This window comes from Taudactylus pleione, unplaced genomic scaffold, assembly GCF_031769625.1.
Source record: "Taudactylus pleione unplaced genomic scaffold, aTauple2 ptg000833l, whole genome shotgun sequence".
In the NCBI taxonomy this organism is placed as follows: Eukaryota; Metazoa; Chordata; class Amphibia; order Anura; family Myobatrachidae; genus Taudactylus; species Taudactylus pleione.
Window position 1 is genome coordinate 455,684 of NW_028285235.1, and position 23,151 is coordinate 478,834.

General features: G+C 40.5%; 1 protein-coding gene across 1 annotated transcript in view; it reads left to right on the forward strand.

The window, feature by feature from the left end:
• LOC148474547 (beta-1,3-galactosyltransferase 5-like) overlaps positions 1 to 23,151 on the forward strand; it is a 207,533-nt gene that overhangs the window by 176,208 nt on the left and 8,174 nt on the right. Inside the window, exon 4 of the transcript XR_015872872.1 lies at positions 18,231 to 18,355. The gene's annotated coding sequence lies outside the window, so the exon portion shown is untranslated. The remainder of the gene's footprint in view (positions 1 to 18,230; positions 18,356 to 23,151) is intronic.

Consider the following 23,151-nt stretch of genomic DNA (forward strand, 5'->3'; position numbering starts at 1 on the left):
CATGGCATGGACAGTCCTGTCCTGTGTGTCACTGATGTATTATATACTGATATAAGTACCTATCATGGCATGGACAGTCCTGTCCTCAGTGTCACTGATGTATTATATACTGATATATGTATCTATCATGGCATGTACAGTCCTGTCCTCAGTGTCACTGATGTATTATATACTGATATAAGTATCTATCATGGCATGGACAGTCCTGTCCTCAGTGTCACTGATGTATTATATACTGATATAAGTATCTATCATGGAAAGGACAGTCCTCTCCTCAGTGTCACTGATGTATTATATACTGATATAAGTACCTATCATGGCATGGACAGTCCTGTCCTCAGTGTCACTGACGTATTATATACTGATATAAGTATCTATCATGGCATGGACAGTCTTGTCCTCAGTGTCACTGATGTATTATATACTGATATAAGTATTTATCATGGCATGGACAGTCCTGTACTCAGTGTCACTGATGTAATATATACTGATATAAGTATTTATCATGGCATGGACAGTCCTGTACTCAGTGTCACTGATGTATTATATACTGATATAAGTACCTATCATGGCATGGACAGTCCTGTACTCAGTGTCACTGATGTATTATATACTGATATTAGTATCTATCATGGCATGGACAGTCCTGTCCTCAGTGTCACTGATGTATTATATACTGATATAAGTATCTATCATGGCATGGACAGTCCTGTCCTCAGTGTCACTGATGTATTATTTACTGATATAAGTATCTATCATGGCATGGACAGTCCTGTCCTCAGTGTCACTGATGTATTATTTACTGATATAAGTATCTATCATGGCATGGACAGTCCTGTCCTCAGTGTCACTGATGTATTATATACTGATATAAGTATCTATCATGGCATGGACAGTCCTGTCCTCAGTGTCACTGATGTATTATTTACTGATATAAGTATCTATCATGGCATGGACAGTCCTGTCCTCAGTGTCACTGATATATTATATACTGATATAAGTATATATCATGGCATGGACAGTCCTGTCCTCAGTGTCACTGATGTAATATATACTGATATAAGAATCTATCATGGCATGGACAGTCCTGTCCTCAGTGTCACTGATGTATTATATACTGATATAAGTATCATGGCATGGACAGTCCTGTCCTCAGTGTCACTGATGTACTATTTACTGATATAAGTATCTATCATGGCATGGACAATCCTGTCCTCACTGTCACTGATGTATTATATACTGATATAAGTATCATGGCATGGACAGTCCTGTCCTCAGTGTCACTGATATATTATATACTGATATAAGTATCTATCATGGCATGGACAGTCCTGTCCACAGTGCCACTGATGTATTATATACTGATATAAGTATCTATCATGGCAGGGACAGTCCTGTCCTCACTGTCACTGATATATTATATACTGATATAAGTATCTATCATGGCATGTACTGTCCTGTCCTCAGTGTCACTGATATATTACATACTGATATAAGTATCTATCATGGCATGGACAGTCCTGTCCTCAGTGTCACTGTTGTATTATATACTGATATAAGTATCTATTATGGCATGGACAGTCCTGTCCTCAGTGTCACTGATGTATTATATACTGATATAAGTATCTATCATGGCATGGACAGTCCTGTACTCAGTGTCACTGATGTATTATATACTGATATAAGTATCTATCATGGCATGGACAGTCCTGTACTCAGTGTCACTGATGTATTATATACTGATATAAGTACCTATCATGGCATGGACAGTCCTGTACTCAGTGTCACTGATGTATTATATACTGATATAAGTATCTATCATGGCATGGACAGTCCTGTCCTCAGTGTCACTGATGTACTATTTACTGATATAAGTATCTATCATGGCATGGACAGTCCTGTCCTCACTGTCACTGATATATTATATACTGATATAAGTATCATGGCATGGACAGTCGTGTCCTCAGTGTCACTGATATATTATATACTGATATAAGTATCTATCATGGCATGGACAGTCCTGTCCACAGTGCCACTGATGTATTATATACTGATATAAGTATCTATCATGGCAGGGACAGTCCTGTCCTCACTGTCACTGATATATTATATACTGATATAAGTATCTATCATGGCATGGACAGTCCTGTCCTCAGTGTCACTGTTGTATTATATACTGATATAAGTATCTATCATGGCATGGACAGTCCTGTCCTCAGTGTCACTGTTGTATTATATACTGATATAAGTATCTATTATGGCATGGACAGTCCTGTCCTCAGTGTCACTGATGTATTATATACAGATATAAGTACCTATCATGGCATGGACAGTCCTGTCCTCAGTGTCACTGATGTAATATATACTGATATAAGTATTTATCATGGCATGGACAGTCCTGTCCTCAGTGTCACTGATGTATTATATACTGATATAAGTATCTATCATGGCATGGACAGTCCTGTCCTCAGTGTCACTGATGTATTATATACTGATATAAGTATCTATCATGGCATGGACAGTCCTGTACTCAGTGTCACTGATGTATTATATACTGATATAAGTATCTATCATGGCATGGACAGTCCTGTACTCAGTGTCACTGATGTATTATATACTGATATAAGTACCTATCATGGCATGGACAGTCCTGTACTCAGTGTCACTGATGTATTATATACTGATATAAGTATCTATCATGGCATGGACAGTCCTGTCCTCAGTGTCACTGATGTATTACATACTGATATAAGTATCTATCATGGCATGGACAGTCCTGTCCTCAGTGTCACTGATGTATTATATACTGATATAAGTATCTATCATGGCATGGACAGTCCTGTCCTCAGTGTCACTGATGTATTATATACTGATATAAGTATCTATCATGGCATGGAAAGTCCTGTCCTCAGTGTCACTGATGTATTATTTACTGATATAAGTATCTATCATGGCATGGACAGTCCTGTCCTCTGTGTCACTGATGTATTATATACTGATATAAGTATCATGGCATGGACAGTCCAGTCCTCAGTGTCACTGATGTATTATATACTGATATATGTATCTATCATGGCATGGACAGTCCTGTCCTCAGTGTCACTGATGTATTATATACTGATATAAGTATCTAGCATGGCATGGACAGTCCTGTCCTCAGTGTCACTGATGTATTATATACTGATATAAGTATCTAGCATGGCATGGATAGTCCTGTCCTCGGTGTCACTGATGTATTATTTACTGATATAAGTATCTATCATGGCATGGACAGTCCTATTCTCAGCGTCACTGATGTATTATATACTGATATATGTATCTATCATGGCATGAACAGTCCTGTCCTCAGTGTCACTGATGTATTATATACTGATATAAGTATCTATCATGGCATGGACAGTCCTGTACTCAGTGTCACTGATGTATTATATACTGATATAAGTATCTATCATGGCATGGACAGTCCTGTCCTCAGTGTCACTGATGTATTATATACTGATATATGTATCTATCATGGCATGAACAGTCCTGTCCTCAGTGTCACTGATGTATTATATACTGATATAAGTATCTATCATGGCATGGACAGTCCTGTACTCAGTGTCACTGATGTATTATATACTGATATAAGTATCTATCATGGCATGGACAGTCCTATCCTCAGTGTCACTGATGTATTATATACTGATATAAGAATCTATCATGGCATGGACAGTCCTGTCCTCAGTGTCACTGATGTATTATATACTGATATAAGTATCTATCATGGCATGGACAGTCCTGTACTCAGTGTCACTGATGTATTATATACTGATATAAGTATCTATCATGGCATGGACAGTCCTGTCCTCAGTGTCACTGATGTACTATTTACTGATATAAGTATCTATCATGGCATGGACAATCCTGTCCTCACTGTCACTGATGTATTATATACTGATATAAGTACCTATCATGGCATGGACAGTCCTGTCCTCAGTGTCACTGATGTATTATATACTGATATAAGTATCTATCATGGCATGGACAATCCTGTACTCAGTGTCACTGATGTATTATATACTGATATAAGTACCTATCATGGCATGGACGGTCCTGTCCTCAGTGTCACTGATGTATTATATACTGATATAAGTATCTAGCATGGCATGGACAGTCCTGTCCTCACTGTCACTGATATATTATATACTGATATAAGTACCTATCATGGCATGGACGGTCCTGTCCTCAGTGTCACTGATGTATTATATACTGATATAAGTATCTATCATGGCATGGACAATCCTGTACTCAGTGTCACTGATGTATTATATACTGATATAAGTACCTATCATGGCATGGACGGTCCTGTCCTCAGTGTCACTGATGTATTATATACTGATATAAGTATCTAGCATAGCATGGACAGTCCTGTCCTCAGAGTCACTGTTGTATTATATACTGATATAAGTACCTATCATGGCATGGACAGTCCTGTCCTCGGTGTCACAGATGTATTATATACTGATATAAGTATCTATCATGGCATGGACAGTCCTGTACTCAGTGTCACTGATTTATTATATACTGATATATGTATCTATCATGGCATGGACAGTCCTGTCCTCAGTGTCACTTATGTATTATATACAGATATAAGTACCTATCATGGCATGTACAGTCCTGTCCTCAGTGTCACTGATGTATTATATACTGATATAAGAATCTATCATGGCATGGACAGTCCTGTCCTCGGTGTCACTGTTGTATTATATACTGATATAAGTATCTATTATGGCATGGACAGTCCTGTCCTCAGTGTCACTGATGTATTATATACAGATATAAGTACCTATCATGGCATGGACAGTCCTGTCCTCAGTGTCACTGATGTAATATATACTGATATAAGTATTTATCATGGCATGGACAGTCCTGTCCTCAGTGTCACTGATGTATTATATACTGATATAAGTATCTATCATGGCATGGACAGTCCTGTACTCAGTGTCACTGATGTATTATATACTGATATAAGTATCTATCATGGCATGGACAGTCCTGTACTCAGTGTCACTGATGTATTATATACTGATATAAGTACCTATCATGGCATGGACAGTCCTGTACTCAGTGTCACTGATGTATTATATACTGATATAAGTATCTATCATGGCATGGACAGTCCTGTCCTCAGTGTCACTGATGTATTATATACTGATATAAGAATCTATCATGGCATGGACAGTCCTGTCCTCAGTGTCACTGATGTATTATATACTGATATAATTATCTATCTGGCATGGACAGTCCTGTCCTCAGTGTCACTGATGTATTATATACTGATATAATTATCTATCATGGCATGGCCAGTCCTGTCCTCAGTGTCACTGATGTATTATATACTGATATAATTATCTATCTGGCATGGACAGTCCTGTCCTCAGTGTCACTGATGTATTATATACTGATATAATTATCTATCATGGCATGGACAGTCCTGTCCTCACTGTCACTGATATATTATATACTGATATAAGTATCTATCATGGCATGTACAGACCTGTCCTCACTGTCACTGATGTATTATATACTGATATAAGTATCTATCATGGCATGAACAGTCCTGTCCTCAGTGTCACTGATGTATTATATACTGATATAAGTATCTATCATGGCATGGACAGTCCTGTACTCAGTGTCACTGATGTATTATATACTGATATAAGTATCTATCATGGCATGCACAGTCCTGTACTCAGTGTCACTGATGTATTATATACTGATATAAGTATTTATCATGGCATGGACAGTCCTGTACTCAGTGTCACTGATGTATTATATACTGATATAAGTACCTATCATGGCATGGACAGTCCTGTACTCAGTGTCACTGATGTATTATATACTGATATAATTATCTATCATGGCATGTACAGACCTGTCCTCACTGTCACTGATATATTATATACTGATATAAGTACCTATCATGGCATGGACAGTCCTGTCCTCAGTGTCACTGATGTAATATATACTGATATAAGTATCTATCATGGCATGGACAGTCCTGTACTCAGTGTCACTGATGTATTATATACTGATATAAGTATCTATCATGGCATGGACAGTCCAGTACTCAGTGTCACTGATGTATTATATACTGATATAAGTATCTATCATGGCATGGACAGTCCTGTCCTCAGTGTCACTGATGTATTATATACTGATATAAGTATCTATCATGGCATGTACAGACCTGTCCTCAGTGTCACTGATGTATTATATACTGATATAAGTATCTATCATGGCATGGACAGTCCTGTCCTCAGTGTCACTGATGTATTACATACTGATATAAGTATCTATCATGGCATGGACAGTCCTGTCCTCAGTGTCACTGATGTATTATATACTGATATAAGTATCTATCATGGCATGGACAGTCCTGTCCTCAGTGTCACTGATGTATTATTTACTGATATAAGTATCTATCATGGCATGGACAGTCCTGTCCTCAGTGTCACTGATGTAATATATACTGATATAAGTATCTAGCATGGCATGGACAGTCCTGTCCTCAGTGTCACTGATGTATTATATACTGATATATGTATCTATCATGGCATGGACAGTCCTGTCCTCAGTGTCACTGATGTATTATATACTGATATATGTATCTATCATGGCATGGACAGTCCTGTCCTCAGTGTCACTGATGTATTATATACTGATATAAGTATCTAGCATGGCATGGACAGTCCTGTCCTCAGTGTCACTGATGTATTATATACTGATATAAGTATCTATCATGTCATGGACAGTCCTATCCTCAGTGTCACTGATGTATTATATACTGATATAAGAATCTATCATGGCATGGACAGTCCTGTCCTCAGTGTCACTGATGTATTATATACTGATATAAGTATCATGGCATGGACAGTCCTGTCCTCAGTGTCACTGATGTACTATTTACTGATATAAGTATCTATCATGGCATGGACAGTCCTGTCCTCAGTGTCACTGATGTATTATATACTGATATAAGTATCATGGCATGGACAGTCCTGTCCTCAGTGTCACTGATGTATTATATACTGATATAAGTATCTATCATGGCATGGACAGTCCTGTCCTCACTGTCACTGATGTATTATAAACTGATATAAGTATCTATCATGGCATGCACAGTCCTGTCCTCAGTGTCACTGATGTATTATATACTGATATAAGTATCTATCATGGCATGGACAGTCCTGTCCTCAGTGTCACTGATGTATTATATACTGATATAAGTATCATGGCATGGACAGTCCTGTCCACAGTGCCACTGATGTATTATATACTGATATAAGTATCTATCATGGCATGGACAGTCCTGTCCTCAGTGTCACTGATGTAATATATACTGATATAAGTATCTATCATGGCATGGACAGTCCTGTCCTCACTGTCACTGATGTATTATATACTGATATAAGTATCTATCATGGCATGGACAGTCCTGTCCTCACTGTCACTGATGTATTATATACTGATATAAGTATCTATCATGGCATGGACAGTCCTGTCCTCAGTGTCACTGATGTATTATATACTGATATAAGTATCATGGCATGGACAGTCCTGTCCTCAGAGTCACTGTTGTATTATATTCTGATATAAGTATCTATCATGGCATGGACAGTCCTGTCCTCAGTGTCACTGATGTACTATTTACTGATATATATATTGATATATGTATCTATCATGGCATGGACAGTCCTGTCCTCAGTGTCACTGATGTATTATATACTGATATAAGTATCTATCAAGGCATGGACAGTCCTGTCCTCAGTGTCACTGATGTATTATATACTGATATAAGTATCTATCATGGCATGGACAGTCCTGTCCTCAGTGTCACTGATGTATTATATACTGATATAAGTATCTATCATGGCATGGACAGTCCTGTCCTCAGTGTCACTGATGTATTATATACTGATATATGTACCTATCATGGAAAGGACAGTCCTCTCCTCAGTGTCACTGATGTATTATATACTGATATAAGTATCATGGCATGGACAGTCCTGTCCTCAGTGTCACTGATGTATTATATACTGATATAAGTATCTATCATGGCATGGACAGTCCTGTCCTCAGTGTCACTGATGTATTATATACTGATATAAGTATCTATCATGGCATGTACAGTACTGTCCTCAGTGTCACTGATGTATTATATACTGATATATGTATCTATCATGGCATGGACAGTCCTGTCCTCAGTGTCACTGATGTATTATATACTGATATAAGTATCTATCATGGCATGGACAGTCCTGTCCTCAGTGTCACTGATGTATTATATACTGATATAAGTATCTATCATGGCATGGACAGTCCTGTCCTCAGTGTCACTGATGTATTATATACTGATATAAGTATCTATCATGGCATGGACAGTCCTGTCCTCAGTGTCACTGATGTATTATATACTGATATAAGTACCTATCATGGAAAGGGCAGTCCTCTCCTCAGTGTCACTGATGTATTATATACTGATATAAGTATCATGGCATGGACAGTCCTGTCCTCAGTGTCACTGATGTATTATATACTGATATAAGTATCTATCATGGCATGGACAGTCCTGTCCTCTGTGTCACTGATGTATTATATACTGATATATGTATCTATCATGGCATGGACAGTCCTGTCCTCTGTGTCACTGATGTATTATATACTGATATAAGTACCTATCATGGCATGGAGAGTCCTGTCCTCTGTGTCACTGATGTATTATATACTGATATAAGTACCTATCATGGCATGTACAGTCCTGTCCTCGGTGTCACTGATGTATTATATACTGATATATGTATCTATCATGGCATGTACAGTCCTGTCCTCGGTGTCACTGATGTATTATATACTGATATAAGTATCTATCATGGCATGGGCAGTCCTGTCCTCAGTGTCACTGATGTATTATATACTGATATAAGTATCTATCATGGCATGTACAGACCTGTCCTCAGTGTCACTGATGTATTATATACTGATATAAGTATCTATCATGGCATGGACAGTCCTGTCCTCAGTGTCACTGATGTATTACATACTGATATAAGTATCTATCATGGCATGGACAGTCCTGTCCTCAGTGTCACTGATGTATTATATACTGATATAAGTATCTATCATGGCATGGACAGTCCTGTCCTCAGTGTCACTGATGTATTATTTACTGATATAAGTATCTATCATGGCATTTACAGTCCAGTCCTCAGTGTCACTGATGTATTATATACTGATATATGTATCTATCATGGCATGGACAGTCCTGTCCTCTGTGTCACTGATGTATTATATACTGATATAAGTATCTATCATGGCATGGGCAGTCCTGTCCTCAGTGTCACTGATGTATTATATACTGATATAAGTATCTATCATGGCATGTACAGACCTGTCCTCAGTGTCACTGATGTATTATATACTGATATAAGTATCTATCATGGCATGGACAGTCCTGTCCTCAGTGTCACTGATGTATTACATACTGATATAAGTATCTATCATGGCATGGACAGTCCTGTCCTCAGTGTCACTGATGTATTATATACTGATATAAGTATCTATCATGGCATGGACAGTCCTGTCCTCTGTGTCACTGATGTATTATATACTGATATAAGTACCTATCATGGCATGGAGAGTCCTGTCCTCTGTGTCACTGATGTATTATATACTGATATAAGTACCTATCATGGCATGTACAGTCCTGTCCTCGGTGTCACTGATGTATTATATACTGATATATGTATCTATCATGGCATGTACAGTCCTGTCCTCGGTGTCACTGATGTATTATATACTGATATAAGTATCTATCATGGCATGGGCAGTCCTGTCCTCAGTGTCACTGATGTATTATATACTGATATAAGTATCTATCATGGCATGTACAGACCTGTCCTCAGTGTCACTGATGTATTATATACTGATATAAGTATCTATCATGGCATGGACAGTCCTGTCCTCAGTGTCACTGATGTATTACATACTGATATAAGTATCTATCATGGCATGGACAGTCCTGTCCTCAGTGTCACTGATGTATTATATACTGATATAAGTATCTATCATGGCATGGACAGTCCTGTCCTCAGTGTCACTGATGTATTATTTACTGATATAAGTATCTATCATGGCATTTACAGTCCAGTCCTCAGTGTCACTGATGTATTATATACTGATATATGTATCTATCATGGCATGGACAGTCCTGTCCTCGGTGTCACTGATGTATTATATACTGATATAAGTATCTATCATGGCATGGGCAGTCCTGTCCTCAGTGTCACTGATGTATTATATACTGATATAAGTATCTATCATGGCATGTACAGACCTGTCCTCAGTGTCACTGATGTATTATATACTGATATAAGTATCTATCATGGCATGGACAGTCCTGTCCTCAGTGTCACTGATGTATTACATACTGATATAAGTATCTATCATGGCATGGACAGTCCTGTCCTCAGTGTCACTGATGTATTATATACTGATATAAGTATCTATCATGGCATGGACAGTCCTGTCCTCAGTGTCACTGATGTATTATTTACTGATATAAGTATCTATCATGGCATTTACAGTCCAGTCCTCAGTGTCACTGATGTATTATATACTGATATATGTATCTATCATGGCATGGACAGTCCTGTCCTCAGTGTCACTGATGTATTATATACTGATATAAGTATCTAGCATGGCATGGACAGTCCTGTCCTCAGTGTCACTGATGTATTATATACTGATATAAGTATCTATCATGGCATTTACAGTCCAGTCCTCAGTGTCACTGATGTATTATATACTGATATATGTATCTATCATGGCATGGACAGTCCTGTCCTCACTGTCACTGATGTATTATATACTGATATAAGTATCTATCATGGCATGGACAGTCCTATCCTCAGTGTCACTGATGTATTATATACTGATATAAGAATCTATCATGGCATGGACAGTCCTGTCCTCAGTGTCACTGATGTATTATATACTGATATAAGTATCATGGCATGGACAGTCCTGTCCTCAGTGTCACTGATGTACTATTTACTGATATAAGTATCTATCATGGCATGGGCAGTCCTGTCCTCAGTGTCACTGATGTATTATATACTGATATAAGTATCTATCATGGCATGGACAGTCCTGTACTCAGTGTCACTGATGTATTATATACTGATATATGTATCTATCATGGCATGGACAGTCCTGTCCTCAGTGTCACTGATGTATTATATACTGATATAAGTATCTATCATGGCATGGACAGTCCTGTCCTCAGTGTCACTGATGTATTATATACTGATATAAGTATCTATCATGGCATGGACAGTCCTGTCCTCAGTGTCACTGACGTATTATATACTGATATAAGTATCTATCATGGCATGGACAGTCCTGTCCTCTGTGTCACTGATGTATTATATACTGATATAAGTACCTATCATGGCATGGACAGTCCTGTCCTCAGCATCACTGATGTATTATATACTGATATAAGTATCTATCATGGCATGGACAGTCCTGTCCTCAGTGTCACTGATGTATTATATACTGATATAAGTACCTATCATGTCATGTACAGTCCTGTCCTCTGTGTCACTGATGTATTATATACTGATATATGTATCTATCATGGCATGGACAGTCCTGTCCTCAGTGTCACTGACGTATTATATACTGATATAAGTATCTATCATGGCATGTACAGTCCTGTCCTCTGTGTCACTGATGTATTATATACTGATATAAGTATCTATCATGGCATGGACAGTCCTGTACTCAGTGTCACTGACGTATTATATACTGATATAAGTACCTATCATGGCATGGACAGTCCTGTCCTCAGTGTCACTGATGTATTATATACTGATATAAGTATCTATCATGGCATGGACAGTCCTGTCCTCAGTGTCACTGATGTATTATATACTGATATAAGTATCTATCATGGCATGGACAGTCCTGTCCTCAGTGTCACTGATGTATTATATACTGATATAAGTATCATGGCATGGACAGTCCTGTCCTCAGTGTCACTGATGTATTATATACTGATATAAGTACCTATCATGGCATGGACAGTCCTGTCCTCAGTGTCACTGATGTATTATATTCTGATATATGTATCTATCATGGCATGGACAGTCCTGTCCTCAGCATCACTGATGTATTATATACTGATATAAGTACCTATCATGGCATGGACAGTCCTGTACTCAGTGTCACTGATGTATTATATACTGATATAAGTATCTATCATGGCATGGACAGTCCTGTCCTCAGTGTCACTGACGTATTATATACTGATATAAGTATCTATCATGGCATGGACAGTCCTGTCCTCACTGTCACTGATGTATTATATACTGATATAAGTATCTATCATGGCATGGACAGTCCTGTCCTCAGTGTCACTGATGTATTATATACTGATGTATTATATACTGATATAAGTGTAGACGAAATCTGAATATAATTGAGGATAAATAAGATTGCTGAATGTTGGGGTTATGACAGCCTTGTTGCTGGGTAAGTTTCTGTGGTCAGCAGGTGTGATGAACCAATGATATTGATGGAAGGAGGGGTTTGAATGCTAGTATATAGTGGCCTGTTTGTTAAGTATCTGGCGTCTATTGCTGGATCTTCACAAATAGCTCAGTAACTTTAGATATTTTAGTTTTGTTTGTATTGATCTGCACATCGTCTTTTTTAGCTATTCTTTCCCCCCTACTGCCCTGGTCACCTTCTTACTTTACCATGCCCTGTCTGCGGCAAGCTGCTCCACCACCTAGCAAGCTGGCTGAGTTTTCCTGCCCTTTGTTAGTGTCTCCCGCCTGCCCTTTATCTCCCATTCCCTCAACCACCCTTTTATTGTTGACCCCGGCCAGCCAGGTCCTCTCCCCTTTCTGTCCCCCAGGAGCCACTGTATCCAGTGTCTCCTTAGCGGATGCTCCTACTCCAAGCGCTGCCTCCGTTGACATGACCCCCTCTCCCTCGAGCATTTCTCCGGCAACCCCATTCACGGTGTCTTCAGCGGCACTGTTTCCGGATCCCCCCGTCACCAGCCCCGTGTCCTCCACAGTCTCACCAGCCCCACGTCCTCCACAGTCAGCCCCTCTACTGCACTAATCACTGATCCTCTGCTGTCTCCTCATCCCTCCGCCAACCCTTCTCCTCCTCACCGGTCCAGCACTGCTTCTTCTGGCATTGTGCCGGTGATGGGCTACTTTGCGGGTCTGTAGTCCCTTCCAGGAACAGGAGGCCGGTACTGACACAGTCCATTGTGCAAATACCGCGGTACTTCGCGGTTTGCGCAAGAGTGTGCGAGGCAGGATTCGTAGGGGTACATTTGTTGACTTTTACTCCCTCACTGACGAGATGAAGAAAAGGGGAAGACGCATTTTGCAGTTTTAATAACTGGATGAAGGGCATGTTCGCGGCATGCTATGTGGATACTCATGTGGAGCAACATGTGAACATTATTAGATATTTATTTTTAGTATTGGACATGTTCGTTCAGTCTCGAAATTTGGCATGGCGGGAATATGATTCACAGTTTAGGAGAAAACATGACGGCAATCGTGATCATACCATTTGGTGTAAAAGACGTGGAGGTTTGGTTGGAGGTGTCGCAACAGCGTCGATCCTCCTTAGATTTGGTGCAGTCATGTAGGAGCTTTGCAGCCAGTAGGTGGGGGGCGACAAAAGGGGTGAAAGGTAAATGTTTTGCCTGCAATGACTCCCGGTGTATGCAGGGGTCGGGCTGTCATTTTCGCCACTCCTGTCATCTCTGTGAAGGTGAGCATCCGACCAAGGACTGTCGACATGGGGCAGGAGGGGCTTCACAAGACCAGGGAGACAGCTCCAAGGGAGCTAGTTAAGGCTAGTTCATTGGTCTGTTTGGCTTCTCTTACCAGATGGCTGCGGGTATATCCCCGTAAGTCAGATTCCTTGTTCTTGTTGAACGGTTTTTCATTTATTTTTCAATTGCCTATAGACGGGCCTTTGCTAGTTAGGGCATCCAGTAACTTGTGCTCTGCCAGGGATTTTCCTGAGGCGTTAAAAAATAAGGTGAGAGCGGAGGTGTTTCTGGGTTGAATGTTTTCCCGTCCTCCCTTGCAGGATCTCTGTATATCCCCAGTAGGGGTTGTTCCGAAGAAGGTGCCAGGAAATATTTTGTTAATACAGCATCTGTCGTATCCGCCAGCCGGTTCTGTCAATGAAGCCATCCCTGAGAGTTTCTGTAGAGTAGTATATAAATTATTTGATGAGATTTTTGGGTTTGGTGTGTAGTTTCGGACATGGCACTTTGATGGCAAAATTGGACATAGAGTCGGCCTTCTGTTTATTGCCAATGCCCCCGGAGGCTATGAAGTTTATGGGTTTTCAACTAGATTCAGGTTATTTTGTGGATAACTGTTTGCCCATGGGTTGGACAGTTTCCGGTGCCTATTTTGAGAAATTCAGTTCCTTTTTGCATGGTGTGTCCATGCCGGAACAGGGCAAATGGGCGTGGCTCACTATTTTAAAGATTTTCTCTTTATAGGTCCGGGGGAGAGTGACATCTGTTCTGGCCTCATCTTTTCTGCTCAGGCCCTATTTCAGGTTTAGGAGTTCCCGTTGCTCATGAGAAGATGGAGGGTCCTGTTTCTTGCCTATCTTATTTAGGAATTGAGATAGATACGGTTGCGGGTTGTTGTAGGTTGCCGCGAGACAAAGTAGAGAAGTTGCTGGCACGAATTGCAGGCTGCTTAGCGGTGAACTCGGTTGGGTTAAGTAGGATTCAGTTGTTACTAGGTTCCTTTAACTTTGCTTGCTGGATAGTTCCCATGGGTAGAGTATTTTGCAGAAAATTGGAGAAGGCCACAGCCGGATCGATCACACCGCATCATCATGAACATTTGTCAATGGAGATAAAAGATGATCTTCGTGTTTGGGCTAGGTTTTTGGTACATGTCAATGGCGAGCGTATATGGCCCTCACCTCCAGTAACAGTCTGTTACAACTTTTTACTGATGCGGCTAAATAGTCAGGTTTTGGGGCCTTTTTCAATGGGGAATGGTGGGCTGCTCTGTGGCCCCTAGAGTGGTGCGAGGAGGGTTTGACGAGTAAATTTGTTGTTGTTGGAGCTGTTCCTGATTGTCACAGCAGTGGAACTCTGGTCCGTGCGATTGAGTAACCGCCATGTAATTTTTTGGTGTGACAATCTGGGTGTGGTTCACGCCATCAACACCCAATGCTCGTCTTCACCGTTTGTGTTACGTTTACTCCGTCATTTAATTTTGCGCTGCTTAGAGGGTGATAAATCTGTTATTAAGCTATCCAAATTAAGACTCCATCTTGTCACAAGATGATGTGTGCCTTTAAATATTCACAGCTTTAAATGTGTAATATTACAAAGAATGATTTCTGTTGAGCTATGAGCCGAAGAACCATGAATGTATAAACATGCAGATAGCGTTATGAGACTGTGTATCATTACCCCCCTAATATTGTTACATGTACAGATAGAATGCTAACAAAGACTGCTGTGTTGAGATGTAATCATATTTTGCAATTGTATGAACGTTGTGCTTTATATTATTGTCTACATGTAAATATAGCCAGAGAGAATCTTGAAGCCAAGTGTGGTGGTGGTGATTCTGTTTCCTGAGATCTCGGTCATGCTGGGGTCTGACATACAATAATAAACTTGGGCTGGTGATTTATTACAATAAATTGTTTGCGATCTATCACTTGGAGCGTCCCACCGAGATTTGCTGCACTGATCTGAGGGCAGACACGTTAGGAGTGACCAGGGCAGTGGATTCTGATATTAATCCTGGGGTGAGTGGTATTTCGCTCAAGTCCGGCACTCCTCTGTCTCGTGAACTTCTATGTCTGCTTAAAGATTCAGGTACGGAAATCTGTATCTCAGACTCTTGTTTTGTTTTTGTTTTATTTTTTGTTTTAAGTTTTGGGTTTTGTTTTATGGAATGACATGTCCAATGACTCTTTAAAAATGTATACAGATTATAAGCCTTATAGATTTACATATGAGAAATGTAAATGTGTTATTGTGTTTAACAGTCTGATAATTGGTTTCCCTGATTAGCATAACTATTGTCCCTTGATACATCTTATGATCTTCCTACTTCCAAAGTGAATAGACATATAATTACATTGTGCTTGTTGGTAGGGTGCCATATTGATGGAATTTATCTTCAGACTATAGTAATGGGATTTGTTTATAACAACTTTGCCAATCAATCTATATCCGAAAGGTACGGTCATAGGGCCTGATTCAGACCCACTCGCGAGTGGCTGTCCGCTCGCAAGTGGGTCGATGTTCTGGACTGAGCATGCGCACGACGGAGGGAGCTCCGTCGTGCGCATGCGCCAGACGCGACGAGCGAAGGAAAGTCCTTCGCTCGTTGTGTCCGATCAAAGGGGGCGTGCTGTCAATTGTGATTGACAGCACGCCCCCTTTGGTAGGCGTGCCGGGGGCGTGCCTCCCTGACGGGGGCGTTCCCACGGCAATGCCTCCCGTCAAAAGCCGGCCCACTGACATCACTAGTGATGTCAGTGGGAGTGATTTTGGCTCTGATAGAGCCAAAATCACTCCGGAGCTTGCGGTTGAGAACCTCAACCGCAGGCTCCGGCTCACAATTTTGATGGTCGCGATGGTCTCGACCATCGCGGCCATCAAAATGCACGCTCGTATAGCCTGAGGGTGGTGACCCACAGCTATACGAGCGTCCAGAAGGACGCTCCATTTTCATGGAGGCCGGCCCTCATTCAGAGTGTGCGCTCTGCTCAGAGCGTACGGCTCTGAATGAGGGCCATAGTGTGCCCAGAACTACTAAGGAGATCCACTTTAGTAACAGAAGGGACAGGGTTTTAGTAAAACCCACAGAGCAGGGTTAGTAAACCCATATAGAGGGGAGTTTGGTGAAACCCGAAAAATAGGGTTTGGTGAAACCCACAGATATGAGTAATGCAGACTGTAAGATGTTTACTGTCCAACTGTCAGACCCCCATGGATAGTATACGTACAGTGTTAGGTCCTGGGGCAACAGAAGGAATGGAAATGGCACACTTGATCTGATTAAAATTACAACAGATATGTAAATTACATGGCTTCTGCATAAAGAGTAACAAACTTGAAAGCAAACTTTTAAATTGGATACAAGTGGTAACCATATCGTGTTAAAGAAAGATTCACAAAAAAAGGGAGTAAGAAATTATTTGTCTGTTCTTTAAGGATTTTTTTGAAATAACATCTGTAAGGACAGTAGGTCTAAATTGTTCAGTAAAGAATATTGCTAAAAATAAGTAGCTACTGTATGCCCAATATAGACTGTACAGCATGTGATGATTTGGAATTGTGGTGCTGTAAAATGTAGAGGGCGGGATGTACTTACATATGCGATTAGTATCGCAAAGGACAGCTCTTGCGATAAGAGATGCCCTTTGCGAAGTACCCGAAGCCGGGTGACGGGGTCTCCGTGGGACCCCGGTCCCTCAGAGCCCCGGGAGCTTCCTGCTGGTCACATGTGCAGGAAGCCCCGGGCTCCTCCTCCTCCTCCCTCCACTCGGAAGATTAGGAGGAGGAGACGGAGGACCCAGGAGGAGCGCGGGCTTGCGACGCTGGACAGTAGGTGAGTGGGGGCTAGCGCTGGGCGACGGCAGGGCGGCGAGGCAGCGATAACCCGGCGGGAGCAAGGTGCGGTAAGAAGCCCATAGGCTTCTATAGGGTAACGTCAGGTTTTTCTGGCGTTACCCTCCGAGCCGAAAAAAGGGAGGGCGGGCCTTAGTACATCTGGAAATGCGGTAAAAACCCGAAAACGGGGGTTTTACCGCATTTTCCCTTTAGTACATCCCGCCCAGAGTTTTTAAACTGAAGGTATCATATACTGATACCAGGAAAGATACCAAAGATTAGAAGAAAAATACATAGAAATGTGAACATCCTCAATGAAACTGTGAAGAGTGGTAAATTATGTATGTAAAGATAAGTGCATGTAATAACTGCGAAAGGTAGGTTTCAGAAATGTGTTAAAATATTTCAGTTTAATCCTACGTGTTTGGGGACGCCCATACAATGTAATATTTGAGTTTTAAAAGAAATTGATATTGAATCAGATGCTGAAGTTTTTGCTTATTGTGTATCTGACATCTGACAATCTCCCTTTAAGACAGAAGAGTGCGCAGAGCTTGCCATGCAAAGGACCTTGTCTGATGATTTGCCGAAATGTTAAACTCCATAATTGAGAATTAATGAGCTTAAGAAGTAGTTAACGTAAAAGATACATAAATGAAGGTATATATTCAATGACATTTAAATGTGATGTTAATGAGATATTCAAAGATTTGAAAGTATGACATCATTGTTCACAAAAAGCTCAGTGACAGATCTCCGTGTATGCTGAGTTTTCTCATTCCACAGGCCAGCAAATCACAAATGTTTTTATTTTAATATGAGCCTCTGTTTTATTGCAAAAAATGTTTTTATTTTTGCTATTGACATTTGCTTTAGTGATACTACATAAATATGTATGAGTGTTGTATGGTTATGGTATTACGGGGACAGTGTAAGTAATGCTGTCCTCCTTTTCCTTAATTCTGTACAAGGATTTATAAGGTTATTGTTAGTTACATATATGTTACCCACAGTTAACAAATTGGATTGTAACATTGAAGTGTTTACAACAAGTGTTGAAATGTAACAATTATTGAGAAGGTAACATTAATAACATAAGGATTGTCCTCACCTAAGTAAACCTATGTGTATGAGTATTAGAGTAGAACACGCTTAGCCAACCAATCATAGGAAGATACTGTAGCCCTCAGAGTCATCTACCTCTCAATGTGACAAGTCATAGAGGGGTATTCAATATGGGAGCGAAAAGTCCGTGCTGGACTTTTCGCTCCACATCGGAGATTTTTCTGGGATAAAGTATCGGGCGCGCGCCTGCTTTATCCCCGTATTCAATATAAATCCTACGAAAACGGGACCTGGTGAAGTGGGATTTGCGATAAACTACGACATTTTCCTGGAAAAAATTGTAGGATCCCCCTAAAGCTGTAAAAACATGGGGGATCACTATGGGTACACCTGTTTTAGCCTGCAAATGAAAGTCCCGACATTGAAGAAGTGATGCAGAAGAGCACTTAGGTTATTTTTTTCATTTTTTTAAGTGGTCCCATCAAATTTGGGGTACATGAAAATAGCTACTAGCATATATTTATGTCTCTAAAGTAATTTTTTTAAAATTCTGCAATTGTGCACCTGCAGCTAATAATTTATTCTAGAATACACCTGCCGCTAATAATCTATTCTAGAATACACATGCCGCTAATAATCTATTCTAGAATACACCTGCCGCTAATAATCTATTCTAGAAAACACCTGCCGCTAATAATCTATTCTGGAAATCACCTGCCGCTAATAATCTATTCTAGAATACACCTGCCGCTAATAATCTATTCTAGAATACACCTGCCGCTAATAATCTATTCTAGAATACACCTGCCGCTAATAATCTATTCTAGAATACACCTGCCGCAAATAACCTATTCTAGAATACACCTGCCACTAATAATCTATTCTAGAATACACCTGCCGCTAATAATCTATTCTAGAATACACCTGCCGCTAATAATCTATTCTAGAATACACCTGCCGCTAATAATCTATTCTAGAATACACCTGCCGCTAATAATCTATTCTAGAATACACCTGCCGCTAATAATCTATTCTAGAATACACCTGCCGCTATTAATCTATTCTAGAATACACCTGCCGCTAATAATCTATTCTAGAATACACCTGCCGCTATAATTCTATTCTAGAATACACCTGCCGCTAATAATCTATTCTAGAATACACCTGCCGCTAATAATCTATTCTAGAATACACCTGCCGCTAATAATCTATTCTAGAATACACCTGCCGCTAATAATCTATTCTAGAATACACCTGCCGCAAATAACCTATTCTAGAATACACCTGCCACTAATAATCTATTCTAGAATACACCTGCCGCTAATAATCTATTCTAGAATACACCTGCCGCTATTAATCTATTCTAGAATACACCTGCCGCTAATAATCTATTCTAGAATACACCTGCCGCTAATAATCTATTCTAGAAAACACCTGCCACTAATAATCTATTCTAGAATACACCTGCCGCTAATAATCTATTCTAGAATACACCTGCCGCTAATAACCTATTCTAGAATACACCTGCCACCAATAATCTATTCTAGAATACACCTGCCGCTAATAATCTATTCTAGAATACACCTGCCACTAATAATCTATTCTAGAATACACCTGCCGCTATTAATCTATTATAGAATACACCTGCCGCTATAATTCTATTCTAGAATACACCGGCCGCTAATAATCTATTCTAGAATAAACCTGCTGCTAATAATCTATTCTAGAATACACCTGCCGCTAATAATCTATTCTAGAATACACCTGCCGCTAATAATCTATTCTAGAATACACCTGCCGCTAATAATCTATTCTAGAAAACACCTGCCGCTAATAATCTATTCTAGAAAACACCTGCCGCTAATAATCGATTCTAGAATACACCTGCCGCATACTTGCAGAATACCCCTGAACCTATTTCCCTAGGTTTAAACAATTTTTTCCCATTTTTTTTTTCACCCCAATTTTTAAATTAATTTTTTGGGGTGTCCCTATTTTTTTTCTAAACTTTTTTTGACACAGTTATTTTTAAAATGTCATTCCCTTAAAAAACATAGCCTGCACCCCTAAACCCCAATTCTGCACTTTTTTTCGACACCTATTCAATGGTGAAAAGTTATCCCCATTTTTTATCAAAGACTTTTCGAACCTGCGAAAAGTCTTTGAAATTGAATACAATGTAAAACTAAAACCTGCGATAATGACGTCATAGGTGCGAAATTAACGCAAAAACTGAGTTTTCGCTCCATATTGAATTCCCCTAATAGAGTCCTGCAATATATTGTATCTATCTGGGGCTGCTAAAAATGTTACTCAGTTCAAAATAATCTCACCAGAACATTTGACCTCCTCTGTAGTCCTGGCCACAGGCCTGGATGGTCAAATACAGTATTTACAAAAGACAAATCCATTGCAGATTATTGTAAATAATGGTGTAATAGTCTCAGATGACTGCCTGCCCTAATCTATTACAGCCAGATCTATTGTCAGCATTAAATGCCACAATAACATACAAAGATGGGGAAGTGATTTTAGCTTCCAAACCAAGACTTCTTAGAAGAATAGCCTTTGTTACAAGTAACACGCATCAAGAGATCTCATTAATGTTATCAACATTGAAAGTCTTTACTAAAATGAGATGTTTGCTAAAGTTCCTGATATGTACGGGCATAGGGTAAGATAGATATAAGGCTACTGCCCGTTTAAATCAAACTTAAAGCTAACATGTGTGGCCAGTTAAACAATATCCTCTAAGATCAGATAAAGTAACGAAATAGGTAGAAGGTTACATGAAAGTAGGGTATTTAGGAAATGCCGTTCCAGTTGCAACTTGCCTTTGTTCCTTATTAAATGGAACACCCCAAATGCAGATGGATCGCCATCCTTTAAGATAATTAAAAATTTAAGAGAGATTAATAGAAGGTTACAGGTTTAATACTCTAATGGTATCTAATCTGCACACATTGTGAATGGCATACCACCCACCTCATAGGGCTCTATTTACTACAATCCGCATATTGAATGCGGATTGTAGTGTGATATTACCGAGTGAATTCGCATTGCGAATTCTGGCAATATCACAGGGATTTACTATAAATCCCTTGCAGGGACAGAGCTTGTGATAAAGCTCTGTCCCTGCGGATCCCATCCGCACTCTAGTTGCGGTATTTTCGGAAAAAATACCACGACTAAGAGCACGCGCATGCGCCGACCGACCACCGCTACTACCCCCCCCACCGACGCTAAGCCCCGCCCCCAGCGCTAAGCCCCGCCCCCCGCAATCATGAACCCCCGCGACCCCCCCTCCCCCCATCCGCGACCACCCCCCCTTCATTACACTTACCTGCATCCTCCTGGCCTCTAGTGATCTTCTCCGGGCTTCCCAATCAGGTGATCTCCCATACTGCATTGGGGCCCGATCACCTGATGACCGGGCCCCAGTGTACTATGGGAGACCAGCTGACCGGAGAGGAGCCATCACCGGAGGCCCGATCACCGGTCCCTGGATTCAGGTAAGGAAAAAAAAATGTTTAATTTTTTTTTTCTTTTTTGTACAGTAATCAGCTTGCGGTCTGCTTAGACCACATAGCTGATTACTGGTACCGGCTCCCGCCTCTGCTCTCCCCGTTAGAGCAGAGTGGGTGCCCGGTAACCAGGGGAGACCCTGGATAACGCCACCTCCAGGTGGCGTTATTATCACAGGGCTTCCCCCGGTATTTTTTTACAATTTATTTTTAGTAACTTAGGTCGGATCACATTTCCCATTACAATTATGGGAAATGCGATCTGCTTTACTAAAAATAAGTGATACTGGGGGTTGGAGTAGAATTTTACTAATTCTACTCCAATTGCCCTGTAATAACTACAGGTGAAACTAAAATAATGTAAAAAGGGTGTGAAAAACACCCTTTTTCACTTTATTTTAGTAAAAATAATTTTAATAAATAGAGCCCATAGTGTTTTACTGCCTTTAGGGCCTGATTCAGACCCACTCGCGAGCGGCTGTCTGCTCGCAAGTGGGTCGATGTTATGGACTGAGCTTGCGCACGACGGAGGGAGCTCCGTCGTGTGCATGCGCCAGACGCGACGAGCGAAGGAAAGTCCTTCGCTCGTTGTGTCCGATCAAAGGGGGCGTGCTGTCAATGTTGATTGACAGCACGCCCCCTTTGGTGGGCGTGCCAGGGGCGTGCCTCCCTGACGGGGGCGTTCCCACGGGAACGCCTCCCGTCAAAAGCCGGCCCACTGACATCACTAGTGATGTCAGTGGGAGTGATTTTGGCTCTGATAGAGCAAAAATCACTCCGGAGCTTGCGGTTGAAAACCTCAACCGCAGGCTCCGGCTCGCAAATTCGATGGTCGCGATGGTCTCGACCATCGCGACTATCACAATG